This window comes from Panulirus ornatus, chromosome 11, assembly GCF_036320965.1.
Source record: "Panulirus ornatus isolate Po-2019 chromosome 11, ASM3632096v1, whole genome shotgun sequence".
In the NCBI taxonomy this organism is placed as follows: domain Eukaryota; kingdom Metazoa; phylum Arthropoda; class Malacostraca; order Decapoda; family Palinuridae; genus Panulirus; species Panulirus ornatus.
This window is the reverse complement of record NC_092234.1, coordinates 13,591,617-13,605,013: the sequence shown is the minus strand read 5'-3', so window position 1 is coordinate 13,605,013 and position 13,397 is coordinate 13,591,617. Positions and strand designations below refer to the sequence as shown.

Here is a 13,397-nt window from a genome sequence, read left to right as displayed (position 1 = left end):
CTCTGGGGTCCCCAGCGTATAGCGACTGCAGTGATTCCTTCCTTGCGTAACGAACAATACGAGGACAGGCTGAGAGAACTCACTCTGTTCTCTCGACGCAAGAAGCGGCTTTGAGGCCAGTTGATAGAATGTTTTTGAGAATACTTGAAGGATTCAACGCCCCTCGTACATGGAAAGTTTCTTTACGGTCGCGTCAGCACTTCCAACGAGAGGAAATGGACTAAAACTCGTTCATCAGGATAGCACGGAATATTTCTTTACCAGCGACACTGTTGACGTTTGGAAGAAAATCCGGGTAAGCACCTCCCTCCCTCCCTCCCTCCCTCCCTCCCTCTATGACCGGCGACCTACACCCCCCCCCCCCCCCCTCCGCACCCTCCATCAACAACACGTACCTCTGTGGGAGGTTTTGACGTGGCCTGTGTTGAGAGAGATGGAGGGGGTAGGGGAGGAGTGACGTGGGAAGGAGGGGGGTGGATGCTCTTTGCTGCTTTATCTTTTCGTCTTTAAGGTCCTCGTCCTCTTCGTCCTCGTGGTCGTGGGGGGGGGGGATGATGTCGTCTTCGTCATCATCATCATTATGATCATGATCCAGTTGGCTTCTTTTTCATTCTGTTACTCTGACTCTTACCAGGACGCCGCAAAGCCACTCTGGCGAGAGAGAGAGAGAGAGAGAGAGAGAGAGAGAGAGAGAGAGAGAGAGAGAGAGAGAGAGCCTTGGCAGTGTTCGTCCCCCCAACCCACACGGATCATCACAATGTGCTTCAGGGGGTGGGAGAGAGAGACAGACAATACAGCCACCCACCACCACCACCACAACCTTGTCTCTCTCTCCACACATCATGTCTCTCCCACAGTAACGGTTCCCTTCTCTCCCCCCTTCTCTTCCCCACCTCTTCCCTTGCCAGTCTAGCGGCGCCACACAACAGTGGCCCACGTGTGTGTGTGTGTGTGTGTGTGTGTGTGTGTGTGTGTGTATCTCAGATACTCCTCCGGGGGAGGTGTGTGTGTGTTCTCCCATACCCATTGTATTGCAAGGGGCAGAAGGAGGAGGAGCAGGAGGGAGGTTGGGTCTTCGTGTGTCGTAGATATTGTGTCTCACTCGCCACCAGCTCTTAACTCAAAGCTGCTGCTGTTATTATTATTATTATTATTATTATTATTATTATTATTATTATTATTATTATTATCATTAGTACTTATGTGATTACTGCTACCACTACTGTTACCATACTACTACTATTGCTATTACTATTACTTCTACTACTGCTACCAAGACAACTGCTACTACTACTATTACTACTACTACTTCTACTACTATTATTTCTACTACTACTCATACTTCTGTTACTACTACTACTTCTACTACTATCATTTCCACTACCACTACTACTACTACGACTTCTTCTATTTCGACTACTGTTATTTCTACTACTACTACTAGTACTACCAGAACTACTACTACTACTACCACTACCACTACTACTACTGCTTGTACAAACATGGTGATCCGCCCGTCTGGGAGATGGCAGAGGAATTTACCATCATCTTCAGTAGGTCCCCGTGCGTCACTCCAGCCAGACGCTACAACTCTGGTGTCTTATGATCTCACACGAGCCACAATGCAGACATCCTTCTTCTTCTTCTTCTTCTTCTTCTTCTTCTTCTTCTTCTTCTTCTTTTTCTTCTTCAATATCATCATCTTCTTCTTTTTCTTCTTCTTCTTCTTCTTTTTCTTCTTCTTCTCCTTTTCTCCTTTTTTTCCTTCTCTCTCTCTCTCTCTCTCTCTCTCTCTCTCTCTCTCTCTCTCTCTCTCTCTCTCTCTCTCTCTCTCTCTCTCTCTCTCGTAGCTTCTGACTCTTATGATAACCGCTAAATATAGAATTGGATTGTATCATCTTGTTGTTGACCTTGGGAAGGGGGTTGTGAGTGCGGTAATCTGCAGTTGTATTGTCGTGTGGTGTTGGTGAAGAAGAAGAAAAAAAAAAAGGTGTTTCTTCGGGCAGAAACCTTGACCGTGGAAGATTTCCGGAAGTGACGTGTTTTCGAAGGTCAAGAGCCAAGGTTTGAGTTGTTGTGTTGTATGATGGTTGAGGCCAGGGTTGTATGATGGTTGAGGCCAGGGTTGTATGATGGTTGAGGCCAGGGTTGTATGATGGTTGAGGCCAGGGTTGTATGATGGTTGAGGCCAGGGTTGTATGATGGTTGAGGCCAGGGTTGTATGATGGTTGAGGCCAGGGTTGTATGATGGTTGAGGCCAGGGTTGTATGATGGTTGAGGCCAGGGTTGTATGATGGTTGAGGCCAGGGTTGTATGATGGTTGAGGCCAGGGTTGTATGATGCCTGAGGCCAGGGTTGTATGATGGTTGAGGCCAGGGTTGTATGATGGTTGAGGCCAGGGTTGTATCAGGGTTGTATTGATGATGGTTGATGTGTCTGAGGCCAGGGTTGTTGGAGAGGGTCATATTGATGGGTAAGATGCTGTCTCCTAGGTCAGGCATAGTGTCCTAGGTCAGACATAGTGTCCTAGGTCAGGTATAGTGTCCTAGGTCAGCCATAGTGTCCTAGGTCAGGCACAGTGTCCTAGGTTAGGCATAGTGTCCTAGGTCAGGCATAGTGTCCTAGGTCAGACACAATGTCCTAGGTCTGACACAATGCCCTAGGTCAGACACAATGTCCTAGGTCAGAACAATGTCCTAGGTCAGACACAATGTCCTAGGTCAGGCACAGTGTCCCAAGTCAATATTTACGAACATTATTTGAACGCACAGATAACTAACCAAGGCCGAAATTATCTATAACTTGAGTTACATTAACTGTGGTAATTATTATAGATTATTTTTCTTATTATAACGAGTTACATTAACTAATAATTATTATAGAGTATTTTTGCTATCATAACTTGAGTTACATTAACTAATTATTATCATAGATTATTTTTGCCGTCATAACTTGAGTTACATTAACTGCGATAATTATCATAGATTATTTTTCTTATCATAACTTGAGTTACATTAACTGTGATAATTATCATAGATTATTTTTCTTATCATAACTTGAGTTACATTAACTGTGATAATTATCATAGATTATTTTACTTATTTTTAAAGAAATGAAGAAATATTGTGATGGAGAGAGAGAGCCTTGGCTCATCTGTGTCTGAACCTTTTCTTCTTATTAATCTGGTAGATTAATCCTATAGTGAGTGTGTGCTGGAAGATGGGAGGGGATTAATTTCATACGTGGGATTTAATGGGATTAATCAGGGACTTGTAGGGAATAGTGTGTGTGTGTGTGTGTGTGTGTGTGTAGGGAGGGAGGGAGGTTGCCAAACGCCCACATGTATACAACATCTATACATATTCATGATAATGAATTTGCATAATGTATTGTGGGAGGAAGGGGGAAGGAAGGGGGAGGGAATGGATGATATGCCCCATCATTGTCATCCTACTGGTGGTGATGGTGTGGGTAATTAGTGGATAATTAGAGTGATTATATATTTGTAATTATAAGTGGAGTAATTATAGATGGGGTATGAGGGGGAGGGGAAATGGTTGGGGGTCGTTGTTGGTGTTGGAGATTGTGAAGAGGGTGTGGTGGTGGGGGAAAAGGGGGGTGATTGTGAAGATGGTGAAGGAGATGATGAATGAATGGTGATGGTTAGGACAGTATGACCCGAGGACAGTGTCGTAATTATAACCTCGTGACCCCTAGGCATCCAATTAGTGACCCCCCATGCCCTATGTACTGCTAATGAGTGACCCCCCATGCCCTATGTACTGCTAATGAGTGACCCCCCATGCCCTATGTACTGCTAATGAGTGACCTCCCATGCCCTATGTACTGCTAATGAGTGATCTCCCATGCCCTATGTACTGCTAATGAGTGACCCCCCATGCCCTATGTACTGCTAATGAGTGACCTCCCATGCCCTATGTACTGCTAATGAGTGACCCCCCATGCCCTATGTACTGCTAATGAGTGACCCCCCATGCCCTATGTACTGCTAATGAGTGATCGTGTGATTAGAAGGCTAATTAACACAAGACTCATCTATAATATCATTATAATCCTTCCATCATCTTCGTAATTTCACAGTGGTCAATACAAACCTGTTCGTCCACTGTATAAGTCATCACTGGAGGGAACTTTGGAGAAACCTTGATATCAAAAGGAACTTTTTTTTAAGTAACGTTATCTTCACAAGAACTTTTTTTTAAGTAAGGTTGTCGTCATCAGAGACACTTCAGTAACACTGTCATAAGTAGTGACTTAAGTAACAGTTAACATAAGTAACACTACCATCATTAAAGTAACATAAGTAACACCATCATTAAAGTAACATGAGTAACACTATACCATCATTAAAGTAAAATAAGTAACACTATACCATCATTAAAGTAAAATAAGTAACACTATACCATCATTAAAGTAACATAAGTAACACTATACCATCATTAAAGTAACATAAGTAACACTATACCATCATTAAAGTAACATAAGTAACACTATACCATCATTAAAGTAAAATAAGTAGCACTATACCATCATTAAAGTAAAATAAGTAACACTATACCATCATTAAAGTAACATAAGTAACACTATACCATCATTAAAGTAACATAAGTAACATTATACCATCATTAAAGTAACATAAGTAACACTATACCATCATTAAAGTAACATAAGTAACACTATACCATCATTAAAGTAACATAAGTAACACTATACCATCATTAAAGTAACATAAGTAACACTATACCATCATTAAAGTAAAATAAGTAACACTATACCATCATTAAAGTAACATAAGTAACACTATACCATCATTAAAGTAAAATAAGTAACAGTATACCATCATTAAAGTAAAATAAGTAACACTATACCATCATTAAAGTAACATAAGTAACACTATACCATCATTAAAGTAAAATAAGTAGCACTATACCATCATTAAAGTAACATAAGTAACACTATACCATCATTAAAGTAACATAAGTAACATTATACCATCATTAAAGTAACATAAGTAACACTATACCATCATTAAAGTAACATAAGTAACACTATACCATCATTAAAGTAACATAAGTAACACTATACCATCATTAAAGTAACATAAGTAACACTATACCATCATTAAAGTAACATAAGTAACATTATACCATCATTAAAGTAACATAAGTAACACTATACCATCATTAAAGTAACATAAGTAACACTGTACCATCATTAAAGTAACATAAGTATCACTATACCATCATTAAAGTAACATTTAGCCTCCCTCGTCCCACGTGGCCTCTGTGTCGCAGGTCAGAGGTCATTTGATGAGAACAGGTCATCCATGAGGGCAGACAAGGGTTACGAAGGAAAAGGAAAATGATGTTAATGATAACAAAAATGTAGGTGAGACAGACAGACAGTCAGGTGTGTGGTGGCTGGTGGCAGTGATGGGTCGTGTGTGTAGGATCAGCCAACCCTTCGTGGGCTGTGAGGGACGAGGGATGGGTGTGTGTGTAGGATCAGCCAACCCTTCGTGGGCTGTGAGGGACGAGGGATGGGTGTGTGTGTAGGATCAGCCAACCCTTCGTGGGCTGTGAGGGACGAGGGATGGGTGTGTGTGTAGGATCAGCCAACCCTTCGTGGGCTGTAAGGGACGAGGGATGGGTGTGTGTAGGATCAGCCAACCCTTCGTGGGCTGTGAGGGACAAGGGATGGGTGTGTGTAGGATCAGCCAACCCTTCGTGGGCTGTGAGGGACAAGGGATGGGTGTGTGTAGGATCAGCCAACCCTTCGTGGGCTGTGAGGGACGAGGGATGGGTGTGTGTGTAGGATCAGCCAACCCTTCGTGGGCTGTGAGGGACAAGGGATGGGTGTGTGTGTAGGATCAGCCAACCCTTCCTGGGCTGTGAGGGACGAGGGATGGGTGTGTGTGTAGGATGATGATCGGGGAGGATGATAGGACCTGGGGACGTGACTTGGTGGGGAAATGGGTGGATGTCGCATCGTCTCTTGCCTTCATGGGGAAGAAGGTGTTACGATCAGGTGAAAGAGAGAGAGAGAGAGAGAGAGAGAGAGAGAGAGAGAGAGAGAGAGAGAGAGAGACGCGTCCATCATTGCTCTGTGTAAGGGAAGTCTTTTCACTTTTTTTTTACTTGGGATGGCCACAATAAGAAGAGTTACGCGTGTGGGGTGTGTAAGTGGTGGCAGGGAGTGCGTGGCTCGGTATAAGTGGTGGCAGGGAGTGTGTGGTTCGGTGTAAGTGGTGGCAGGGAGTGCGTGGTTCGGTGTGAGTGGTGGCAGGGAGTGCGTGGTTCGGCATAGGTGGTGGCAGGGAGTGTGTGGTTCGGTGTGAGTGGTGGCAGGGAGTGCGTGGTTCGGTGTAAGTGGTGGCAGGGAGTGTGTGGTTCGGCGTAAGTGTGGGAGTGTTTCGAGGTTAGGTTGATCGTGGTTTATTCTAAGTGTTCTTGCACACACGGGGGGGTATTACATGAGATGGCGTGGTGGCGGGGTTGAGGGAGGAGGAGGAGTCGTGCAGGTGATGTGAGGGTGGGATTGTGGCGCGGCGAAACGAGTGAGTGTGTGTGTGTTGGTGTTGCTTCTGTATGCAGATGACGCGGCCGTGGTGGTGGCTACGCCAGAGGAAAAGGGGGTCGGTCGGTTGCGGGGGTCGAACGCTGGACCGGTTTGATGCATGGATGTGGGAGGAGAATGTTGAAAGCAAAGTCGACCCCCTTCCAAGCATGTTTCAAAAAAGGATACGAAAGATCACAGTGTGAGATCAGCTCGCGGGGCGAAGCCCTTAAGTTGTGGACGGGTCTGAATGCACAAGTGGTTGAGGAAAGTAAAGATGATGGTAATGGTGGTGGTGGCGGGGGGGAAAGATGAAAGTAAGAGTCAGTGTGAAGGAGAGAAATCTTGGGTGTGTGGAGTGGAGGTTGGTCGACTGAGGAGAGGGAAAGAAGACATGAAGGATGTGTGAGGAATAGGTGTCAGTGAGATGAGGAACAGGTGTCAGTGATTTGAGGAACAGGTGTCAGTGAGATGAGGAACAGGTGTCAGTGAGGTGAGGAACAGGTGCCAGTGAGGTGAGGAACAGGTGTCAGTGATGTGAGGAACAGGTGTCAGTGAGGTGAGGAACAGGTGTCAGTGAGGTGAGGAACAGGTGTTAGTGAGGTGAGGAACAGGTGTCAGTGAGATGAGGAATAGGTGTCAGTGAGGTGAGGAACAGGTGTCAGTGAGGTGAGGAACAGGTGTCAGTGAGGTGAGGAGCAGGTGTCAGTGATGTGAGGAACAGGTGTCAGTGAGGTGAGGAACAGGTGTCAGTGAGGTGAGGAACAGGTGTCAGTGAGGTGAGGAACAGGTGCCAGTGAGGTGAGGAACAGGTGTCAGTGAGGTGAGGAACAGGTGTCAGTGAGGTGAGGAACAGGTGCCAGTGAGGTGAGGAACAGGTGCCAGTGAGGTGAGGAACAGGTGTCAGTGAGGTGAGGAACAGGTGCCAGTGAGGTGAGGAACAGGTGCCAGTGAGGTGAGGAACAGGTGTCAGTGAGGTGAGGAACAGGTGTCAGTGAGGTGAGGAACAGGTGTCAGTGAGGTGAGGAACAGGTGCCAGTGAGGTGAGGAACAGGTGTCAGTGAGGTGAGGAACAGGTGCCAGTGAGGTGAGGAACAGGTGTCAGTGAGGTGAGGAACAGGTGTCAGTGAGGTGAGGAACAGGTGCCAGTGAGGTGAGGAACAGGTGTCAGTGAGGTGAGGAACAGGTGCCAGTGAGGTGAGGAACAGGTGTCAGTGAGGTGAGGAACAGGTGTCAGTGAGGTGAGGAACAGGTGCCAGTGAGGTGAGGAACAGGTGCCAGTGAGGTGAGGAACAGGTGTTAGTGAGGTGAGGAACAGGTGTCAGTGAGGTGAGGAACAGGTGTCAGTGAGGTGAGGAACAGGTGCCAGTGAGGTGAGGAACAGGTGTCAGTGAGATGAGGAACAGGTGTCAGTGAGGTGAGGAACAGGTGTCAGTGAGGTGAGGAACAGGTGCCAGTGAGGTGAGGAACAGGTGTCAGTGAGGTGAGGAACAGGTGTCAGTGAGGTGAGGAACAGGTGTCAGTGAGGTGAGGAACAGGTGTCAGTGAGGTGAGGAACAGGTGTCAGTGAGGAAGGCCTTCGTTCCCCGCTGATGGTGTGTGACTGTGGCACCTCAAGTGTGTGTATACACACACACAGGCCAGGTCAGGAAGGAAGGAGGGGGAGGTCAGGAAGGAAGGGGAGGTCAGGAAGGAGGGAAGGGGATGGTAGAGGTAAAAATCGGTGTTGATGGATACACACCCAAGTGTCGTTGGATGGCCTGGGTGGTGGATGGAGGACGTGTGTGATGTGTTAAGTGAATCAGGTCAGGAGTGTTGTCATAAGTGTGGAAATCCACTTTCCACTTTTTCTTTTTTTTTCGAAGTTATTTGGAAGAATGGGTAGAGTATGTTTGTGGATGATGTTTGAATGTTAGATATACGTGCCTTACCTGATCCGACCCTAGTGGATTGGTAATGGAGTAACGATGGTAGATAATTAGATAGATAGATTGATAGGTAGGTAGATAGATAGATAGACATATGTAAAAAGTAACTCCATGGCTGTCTATCATATCACACTCGCTCAGTGACTCTCGAGGCACCGTTTTCTGTCATGAATCAGTGAATATTTAATAATTTATTAAAGATATTAAAACAATTTTAGTTTTCGTAGCGTTTTTTTTAGTGGACTGGAAAAACTAGAACTCTGTGTTTACTAAATTGGTTTCCCAAAGTGATTCAATTTGAGTTTTTCTCGTCAAGGATGAAGAGCTAAGTGGTGTTGTTCATACTGAACAACAGCTCGTATAAGTACTTGTAACGTTCATATTGAACAAGACAGCGTAAGTGCTTGTTACGCAGTTCATGGTGAACAACAAGCAATATGACCACTTGTTTCATAGTGAAACTCTTAAAAAGGAAACAAGCTGCGTGATTAGTCTCATACTACATATTTAACAACATGCCCTGTGACCACGTGTTCATATTGAACAAGACACGGTGTCAACGCTGGTAGTCATTACCACATGAGCAAGCCTTGTGACCCCGTGTTCATATTGAACAAGACACGGTGTCAACACTGGTAGCCATTACCACATGAGCAAGCCTTGTGACCACGTGTTCACACTGAACAAGACACGGTGTCAACACTGGTAGCCATTACCACATGAGCGAGCCCTGTGACCACGTGTTCACACTGAACAAGACACGGTGTCAACACTGGTAACCATTACCACATGAGCAAGCCCTGTGACCACGTGTTCACACTGAACAAGACACGGTGTCAACGCTGGTAGTCATTACCACATGAGCAAGCCTTGTGACTACGTGTTCACACTGAACAAGACACGGTGTCAACACTGGTAGCCATTACCACATGAGCAAGCCCTGTGACCACGTGTTCACACTGAACAAGACACGGTGTCAACACTGGTAACCATTACCACGTAAGCAAACCCTGTGACCACATGTTCACACTGAACAAGACACGGTGTCAACGCTGGTTGCCATTACCACATGAGCAAGCCCTGTGACCACGTGTTCACACTGAACAAGACACGGTGTCAACGCTGGCTGCTCCTCTGTTTTGGCTGCTGAGCCACAGACACAGCGTGGACTGGAGCCAGCCTCGCACCTGGCCCACATCACCGTGGGTTATATATTGATCCTCCTCCCCCTGCTGCTCCCTACCGCTCCCTGTCGCTCCCTGCTGCTCCCTGCTGCTCCCTGTCGCTCCCTGCTGCTCCCTGTCGCTCCCTGCCGCTCCCTGCTGCTCCCTGCCGCTCCCTGCTGCTCCCTGCTGCTCCCTGTCGCTCCCTGCTGGGAGGGTATTGTTCCCTGTCTGGTTGTGATGTGTATGTGTGTGCGTGTATGTATGTTGTGTGTGTGTGTGTGTGTGTGTGTGTGTGTGTGTGTGCGTGTATGTATGTTGTGTGTGTGTGTTGTCGCCCACCCGGCCACACACAGGTGTCGGGCGGGCGGTGCACCTGCCGGGGCTCTCACCTCTCACCCGGGAGAGCGGTGGCGGCGAGGGAGAGGAGAACGGGAAAGGCGGGCGCTGCTCAAGGACGTGGAGGGAGGTAGGGAGGGAGGGAGGAAGGGAGGGAGGGAGGCAGGAAGGGAGGCAGGGAGGGAGGGAGGCAGGAAGGGAGGCAGGGAGGGAGGAAGGGAGGCAGGGAGGGAGGAAGGGAGGCAGGGAGGGAGGGAGGGAGGGAGAGGTTGAGGGTGTGCACCTGCGCTGGGAGGGAGGGAGGGAGGGAGGGAGGGAGGGACATTCCTCGTAAAATGAAAGTGTGTTATAACCTGGCGAGAATTTCTTGGAAAATATACCTTGGATAGAGAGATAGATAGATGGGTAGATGTATAGATAGGTGGGTAGATGTATAGATAGGTGGGTAGATGTATAGATAGGTGGGTAGATGTATAGATAGGTGGGTAGATGTATAGATAGGTGGGTAGATGTATAGATAGGTGGGTAGATGTATAGATAAGTGGGTAGTTGTGTAGATAGGTGGATAGATGTATAGATAGGTGGGTAGATGTATAGATAGGTGGGTAGTTGTGTAGATAGGTGGATAGATGTATAGATAGATGGATAGATGTATAGATAGGTGGGTAAAATGTATGGATAGGTGGGTAGTTGTGTAGATAGGTGGATAGATGTATAAATAAGTGGATATAGACATCGAAAGACAAAGATCTTCATAATCATCAAGTTATCATCATCATTATTAACATTATTGTTATTATTATCATCGTCATTATTATTATTATTATTATTATTATTATTATTATTATTATTATCATTATTATTATCATTATTATCATTATTATTCATCTTCTACTTCTATGCCCTCATCATTCTTTTTCACCTTTTGCGCCCTTTTTAATTCAGGAGAGAGAGAGAGAGAGAGAGAGAGAGAGAGAGAGAGTGAGAGAGAGTGAGAGAGAGAGAGAGAGAGAGAGAGAGAGAGAGAGAGAGAGAGAGAGAGAGAGAGAGAGAGAGAGAGAGAGAGAGAGTACAATAACGAGTATGTAGTCATCACATTATGCACCACCAGTTCCACGGCAGGAGAGACAGAGAACAGTAATTGTACTTTCTAAAGTAACATTAACACTCTTGGTGTAATTGAGCGTCCTCCCCCACCCACAGGTTAACCTCAGGTTAAATGTTAATTTGTGGCGAGTTCTGCATGGCTCTGGGCCGGCCCTCATGCATATTGGTTAGCATTAGAAAGCTGAATTATTTTTCCTTTTTCCCCTTAGCATGAGCCTGACTTATACTACATCAGTTGTATAGTTAGCTGAATTAACACGGGTTAACCAAGATTAACATGACGACTCTATGTATGTTGCCCTGAGGTTAAATTACGGTAAATATAAGAGAAAATTTTTTTTTAGATAATAGAAAATTTGAACATGATTAACATAATTGAACCCATCATAGAGCGACATGAAATGTTAATGTATGCTGTCGCAAAGTTAGATTATATATATATATATATATATATATATATATATATATATATATATATATATATATATATATATATATATATATATATATAATACTTAACATTCAGGAGGTAAGCGTGGCACAGAAGGCGCGGTGTACATTTCCACGAGACGTTCTGAACAGGTTGAGGGAAAGCTCGCGGGGCAGGTGGGAAGGCAGTAGGAAGGGTAATCACGAGGTAATCGAAGGGTAATCACGTGGTAATTGAAGGGTAATCACGTGGTAATTGAAGGGGGGGAAAAGACGATGGTAGACGGAAAGAAAGCGTCTGGCTTATTAACAAGGGGGTTATGGAGGAGGGGGGGCGGGTTGATGTTGCTTGATGTCTTGTGTTGGGGCGAGAGTTGAAGGCAGGTGAGACGGAGAGAGACAGACAGGGGTGTGACACAGACGGAGAGAGAGACGGGTGTGACACAGAGAGAGAGAGAGAAAGAGAGAGAGAGAGAGAGAGAGAGAGAGAGAGAGAGAGAGAGAGAGAGAGAGAGGTGACACAGACAGAGAGACAGACTAGAGTGTGACACAGACAGAGAGACAGACTGGGGTGTGAGACAGACAGAGAGACAGATTAGGGTGTGACACAGACAGAGAGACAGACAGGGGTGTGAGACGGAGAGAAAGACAGAGATACAGGACTAAACAGAAGTATGACACAGACGGGGAGACAGAAGACGACCCCCGGCGTGAGCTGGGATGACCCCCCCCCCCACCAGTACAGGAAAGAAAAGGGGAGTTGAATGGGTGGGATGGAATGGGTTTGAAGAGGGGGATGGGCTCCACAATCCAACCTCACCCCTCTCTCTTTCAGACCTTTCCATCCTACACGCATCTCTCTATTCCTCTGATCTCCTGCCACACACACACACACACACAGACACACACACACACACACACACACACACACACACACACACACACACACACAGGGGATGCATGACTGCCTGACCGACCGTGAGGGTGTTGATCCCACTCCAGGCGGAGGAGGAGCAGGAGGAGGAGGCAGCAGGACGAACGAAGGAGGAGCAGGAAGCAGGATGTGAGGGAGGAGGAGGAGAGGGAGATGGACGTGAGGGAGGAGGAGGAGAGGGAGATTACCGGAGGAGGGAGAGGAGAGGGAGATGGACGTGAGGGAGGAGGAGGAGAGGGAGATGGACGGAGGAGGAAGAGGAGAGGGAGATGGACGGAGGAGGAGGAGGAGGAGGAGAGGGAGATGGACGGAGGAGGAAGAGGAGAGGGAGATGGACGGAGGAGGGAGAGGAGGAGGGAGATGGACGGAGGAGGAGGAGGAGGAGGAGAGGGAGATGGACGGAGGAGGAAGAGGAGAGGGAGATGGACGGAGGAGGGAGAGGAGGAGGGAGATGGACGGAGGAGGAGGAGAGGGAGATGGACGGAGGAGGAGGAGGAGAGGGAGATGGACGGAGGAGGGAGAGGAGAGGGAGATGGACGGAGGAGGAGGAGGAGAGGGAGATGGACGGAGGAGGGAGAGGAGAGGGAGATGGACGGAGGAGGAGGAGGAGAGGGAGATGGACGGAGGAGGAGGAGGAAGAGGAGAGGGAGATGGACGGAGGAGGGAGAGGAGGAGGGAGATGGACGGAGGAGGGAGAGGAGAGGGAGATGGACGGAGGAGGAAGAGGAGAGGGAGATGGACGGAGGAGGGAGAGGAGAGGGAGATGGACGGAGGAGGAGGAGGAGAGGGAGATGGACGGAGGAGGGAGAGGAGAGGGAGATGGACGGAGGAGGAGGAGGAGAGGGAGATGGACGGAGGAGGGAGCTAGGGAGAGTGAGTGAGGAGAGGACATAGCTATAAATGTAAATGGAGCGAGAGTAA

The 13,397-nt window shown here is 47.1% G+C and overlaps 1 protein-coding gene across 2 annotated transcripts in view; it reads left to right on the top strand.

Annotated features, from left to right (window-relative positions):
* LOC139751285 (uncharacterized) overlaps positions 1-13,397 on the top strand; it is a 282,214-nt gene that overhangs the window by 176,122 nt on the left and 92,695 nt on the right. The gene's annotated exons all lie outside the window — the stretch shown is intronic.